The sequence below is a fragment of the Grampus griseus genome (genome assembly GCF_964374135.1).
Source record: "Grampus griseus genome assembly, chromosome: 11".
In the NCBI taxonomy this organism is placed as follows: Eukaryota; Metazoa; Chordata; class Mammalia; order Artiodactyla; family Delphinidae; genus Grampus; species Grampus griseus.
Window position 1 is genome coordinate 89,881,331 of NC_139005.1, and position 6,000 is coordinate 89,887,330.

Genomic DNA, 6,000 nt, shown 5'->3' on the forward strand with positions numbered 1-6,000 from the left:
ACCATTTTTCCCTTTTCCAGGAAAGCAACTATCAGAATCCCCAGGAGGCTTGCACCATTTGAAGAAAGCATACCCACCCTGAAAATAGTGACAGCTCCTAAATTGTTCTTCCATTCCATATATATGTGAAATCTAAAACCAAAATAAAACACAGCAACAACAACAAATGAGCTCATAGATACAGAGAACAGATTGATAATTGCAAGAGGTGGGGGGTGGGAGGTGGGCGAAATGGATGAAGGTGGTCAAAAGGTACAAGCTTCCAGTTATAAAATAAATAAGTCATGGGATATAATTTACAGCATAATGACGTAGTTAATAATAATGTATTGCACATTCGAAAGCTGCTACTTAAGTAGAGTAAATCTTAAAAGATTTAAGATATAAGTAAATCTTAAAAGAGTAAATTTTAAAAGTTCTCATCACAAGAAAAATATTTTATAACTAAGTATGTTGACAGATGTTAACTAGACTTGTTGTAGTAATCATTTCACAATATATACAAATATCAAATTATTATGTTGTACAACCTGAAACTAATATAATTTATATGTCAATTATATTTCAATGAAAAAGAAAAAAATTAAACATGGAAAAAAAAGGATCCCTGATAATCTAAACTCCGCATTTTACCAATGAGAAATTGGCTGCCCAGATGGGGAAATTTCAGACGAATGTTTGCAAATGAATGTTGGCTTAGGTGAGTCTATACCGGGGGTACATTTGAGTGTCTCTGAAGGGCAGAGCTAGATTAAGTCAAAGTAATCTTCAAACTGACACCTCTTCAGGTCAGATGTGCACTTTGGGACTTCAAAAGCAAGTTGTACAGGAATCCAAAAGCTATAACCAAGGTGAGTGATCACAGATAGTACAATTTCAGCACCATTTATCTGCATGAAAGGGATCTGGGATGGATGTGCCCAATATTCGAGTTTAGGGTCAAAGAGAAAGAAGACATTTTTCACAATTTTCAAATCAGCTTAGGCAAATTAGTGTCTGGGTAAATCATGACTAATCTATTCGCTGGGTTTTAAAGACAAATCCAAAGTCAGTTCTTATTCAGTTTTTCATCTCTGAAACCTAGTTGACAAAAATTCCCTATGTGCTCTTTCTTATTGCGTTTATTTTCTTATTTGGGTCACAGGGAAGAGTCAGTGTTAGCTGATTCCTAATGGAAGTAATAGGAAATTATTGCATATCTTCTGTGTGATATGAACATTTACAGACATTATTGTGGTAAACCCTCACACTAATCCTTTGAGGTGCACATTACTGATTTTATATTATAAATGAGGAAATTGAGGCTAACAGAGTTTTGTTAAGTTGCCAAAGATTATATGAACACTGAGGGCCACAGCTAGGATTTGAACCTCGGCAGTTTGAATCTCTTTGATTAACACTAGACAAAATACCCCAGAGTCTAGGGAAATCTTGTGGGTTTTGTTGAAAGACAAACTGAGGCATATTAAGAATTTTAAGAGTTTATTTGAGCAAAATATCAATTTGAATCGGGTAGCATCCAGTCTAGCAGATAGAAAGGAGCTCTGAGGAACTGAACAAAATGAAAGACTTATAGGCAAAAGGGAGCAAGAATAATGAAGTTATACTAGGCAAAAAAAAAAAAAAAAAGGTTGTTATTGCAAGATTACTTTCCTTTAGGGGATAGTAGGTGTCTGTCAGGCACTCCTAAGTAGTGTTGACCAGGCAATTCCTTACTGACTGTTTTAAGATTCCATTTCTGAGAGAGCCAAAACTGTTAATTAAGTCTCGGTTTGGTGAAAACTGTTAATTAAGTCTCGGTTTGGTGACATGGGTCTTAACATAAGTGACTCTGTTTTGGGCCTGTTGTCTTTAACTGTCTAGAACAGAACTTTTAAAGCTATAATCTAATTGCTAAGATATAATAGCAACAACTAACATTTCATACCTTTTCCCATGAGCCAGGCTCTGTTCTAAGCACTTTATATAGAGTATATTGACCCATTTAATCTAACAACACTTTAAGGTAGGCAGTTACATTATCCCCCATTTTATAGATGAGGAAACTGAGGCATAAAAAGCTTGAGCCCACATTTTAGGTTCCACAACTAGTTCGTGGAGAAGCCAGGATTCACACCCAAGCCGTCTGGCTCCACGTTCTTGACTCTTGAGCTATACTGTAATAGGTTAGAAACAAGATATTTTTATATGGAAACGGGTTATCCATATGGGACATAGAATATTTCCCTCACTCATGGAAGAGGAGGGCAGGTGCTCTGCCAAACAATGAAGGTAGGTCAACTGAGTAATGAGCTAATGAGGGGAGTCATATGCTCTTAATGAAGAATGACATCATATATGCTTGTTCTGACATCAGATCTGCAAGTAATTTCCTGGGAGGCTGGTTTCATGCATGGCAGAGACTGTAGGCAGAGACTGGCTCATCCCAGCCCCTTCCCATCGCTACCTCTGCCTATGTTGAGTACAAGTTCCTCGTATTCATTGTCTTCCCTGATACGGCATTTACTTTTCCACTTTCCACGGCGGCTTCCATCACTTGCATCCAACCCTCCATTCCCACTAAACTTGTTTCCAGAATGAACAGTTCCTAGAATGAGCAGGCTGTTTCGTGTCTCCAGAGCACAGCTGCCTCTGTCTGGAGTGCTCTTTCTTACCATCTTCATCTGACAAACTCCTACTTACCCTCCAAGTCTCAGCTCAGGCAGCTGCTACTCTCAAATCTCATCTGGGGCTTCCCTGGTGGCGCAGTGGTTGAGAGTCCGCCTGCCGATGCAGGGGACACGGGTTCGTGCCCCAGTCTGGGAAGATCCCACATGCCGCGGAGCGGCTGGGCCCGTGAGCCATGGCCGCTGAGCCTGCGCGTCCGGAGCCTGTGCTCCGCAACGGGAGAGGCCACAACAGTGAGAGGCCCGCGTATCGCAAAAAAAAAAAAAAAAAAAAAAAATCTCTCCTGATTTCCTCCAAGCAGGGTTAACCTCTCTTCAGTGGCACTGAGGTCCCTAGACTTGGAATTTTGCACTCACCTCTTGCTTTGCATGCATCTATTTGCACGCCTCTCTGCTAACAGACCATTAGTTCCTCAAGATAAGAGATCATTATTCATCTCTGTATTCACAGTATCTGGCACAGAACAAAACTAAGTATTGAATGAATGATTGAGTAAATAAATATAACACATTGGATATTATCACCAATGAATAGGAGATTTGTTAAAAACATATTGGCACCTGTATTACATACCAGGTCTCTTGTAACTTTGGACAGTGTTGATCTATCCCTTTAAGTTAGATTACCTCTAGGTAGTGAAACAAAATTGAGAATCCAAATTGGCAAAATTGGTACCTAACTCTAGAAAAGAGTGATTCTGACAAGACACTGCTGTGCTCTGAGCAGTCAGCCAGACTCTTAGCCTGATATTTCTTCTATGTAAATAAAAAGGGAGTCTTCCCAGAGGGACAACAGTATGCTAACTGTTATGTGTAATAGTCCTAAATTGTAGTTCTTAGATGCTTTTATAGAAGAGCATTGTTGCCAGTAAATAGATTTAGAATCAATAAGCATGTATTGAGCACCTGAGCAATGTGCAGAGGCCATATCATGTGCATTCTCCTATTGATATTAACCTAATCTGATATGATTCCATCTGAGTCGATTTTAACAGCAACCCTATGAGATATGGCCAATTATTTCCATTTCAGAGGTGGGAAATCCGAGGCTCAGAATAGTAAAAGATTTACTCGAGGTGATATAAGGAGTAAGTAAAAGAGCTGGCATTGGAGTCCAGATGTTCGAAGTCCAGATGTTCTGACTCCAAGCCCAGCGCTCCTTCTACCATCAAAGAACAAACTACTGTATTTGAGGGAAAAGGACCAACTTTGCTGGTTCAGCTTGGTTAGGACAAGGAAGTCTCTCTCTTGCCTCTGGGTATAATGTTAATTGAAATTAAGGAGTCGTGGCCTTGGGACAGGTAAGACAAAATCTGAGTCTGGTGCCGAAGACATTCACGTGCTCTAACCTAATTATTCAAATCTCTTCTCTCCGATCTTTCTTTCCTGCCCTTCCCAGCTGGGCTTCCAGAATGAGTTGTCTACATTGGCAGCCTCTACTTCCTCATTTTCATTCATTCCTCGGTGTCCTGAAATTTGGATTTTATCCCCACCACTGCTAGAAGAGAACATTATTTTCCCCCATCATTTTGGGGGTTTTTTGGTTTGTTTTTAATTTTATTTATTTATTTATTTTAACTTTTTATTTTATATTGGAGTATAGTTGATTAACAATGCTGTGCTGGCGTCAGGTATACAGCAAAAATGATTCAGCCACACACATACATGCATCCATTCTTTCTCAAACTCCCCTCCCATCTAGATTGCCACATAATATTGAGCAGAGTTCCCTAAACAACACAGTACGTCCCTGTTGGCCGTCCATCCCAAATAGAGCAGTGTATACACGTCAATCCCAAACTCCCCAACTATCTCTCACCCAAAACCCTTCCCCCCAGTAACCATACGTTTGTTCTGTAAGTCTGTGAGTCTGTCTCTGTTTTATAAATAAGCTCATTTGTATCATTGTTTTAGAGTCCACATATAAGCGCCATCATATTATATTTCTTTTATATAAGTGATATGATATTTTTCTCTGTCATTTTTGTTTCAAAGAGGGAAGGCAACTTTTCCTTCCCTCCCAGAATGAAACTTTACCAAAAAGATAGCCTCACTGTTCCCTCTGCTTTTCTGGGGATGGATAGACTTGTCTGATTGATGATATTAGAAAAAAGCTGAAGCCTGCTTCCTCAACTTTCTCCTCCCCTTCTTTCAGGTTTACCTGTTTACCCCTGCAGTAAGCTCACTCAGGTACACTCTACTCTGCAACCAAGAGAACTAAGCTGAGGAGGGAGGAGGTCAATTCAAGGGAGAGGAAGAAGTAGCAAGTCTCTTCAATGACACTTCTAAGCTACATTTTCCATCTGAGTTTCCTGTCTCAATGTCTCAGTTGATTCTGCCCACAGACTAGGAAGGTAGGGATGCTATTAAGTTGTTCCCCCAAACTGATCACACTCAATTGCAATCTCTCTTCTCACCTGTGACTTCCTAATTGTCACCTCCAAAGGACTCTTTTTAGTCTGTAGCTCCCCTGATGTCTCAGTAGCTTTTGATAATAATGACCACTTGCATTCCATCTTGAGACTTCTCCCTTCTTTGTCTTTCCATTTCTGGCCATTCTTTTTTTGGCATCTTGTATCTACCTCCTCCTTTCTTCCCTTACATCTTGGATTCTTGGCACACACAGCTAACTCCTTTCATCAGTCTTTAAGTTGTCCTTGAGCAATAGCACATGTTTCTGTGGTTTTAACTACCTCCTCTAGTCTGGTAATACTCACCTTTGTATCTTCCCCAGCACAGAGAATTGTGGATGCAGCTACCTAACAGACCTCTCCATTTTGAGGTTCTGTGAACATCACTGTTTCAAATATATTCTAAAACAAACTTATCATGGTCCCCATTAAGCCTGCCCCTCCCGTTTTGACTAACTCATTTGATGGTACCACCAGTTCCCGCAGTCAGAAGCCTGGGAGTTATACTGGATTCTGTCCTCTCCCTCAGCTCTGTATTCAATCAGTTAGTTGCCTATCTGGCCAAGTTTACCTTACATATATATTTTTAAATTAATTCTCTTCTCTCATCCCTACCAGAGCTCTGTCTTCATTCAAAACCTCATCATCTTCCAAATGAGTTATTGCTCTAGCTCTCTAATTCCTATATCCAGCTTCACCTCTAATAGATCATTCATGCAGACACCATAAAGATACTTCTGAAATAAAAATAAGACCATGCACTCCAGGTAAGGCTCTTCAGTGGCTCCTTAACAACTACAGGATAAGGTCCATGCTCCTTACACACCGATATTACCCCCTCAACAAACTCATTTCCACTTTGCCCTTTGGTAAAACAAACCTTTTCTTAATCTCTATACATATTATGCTGCTTCTTGTATTTC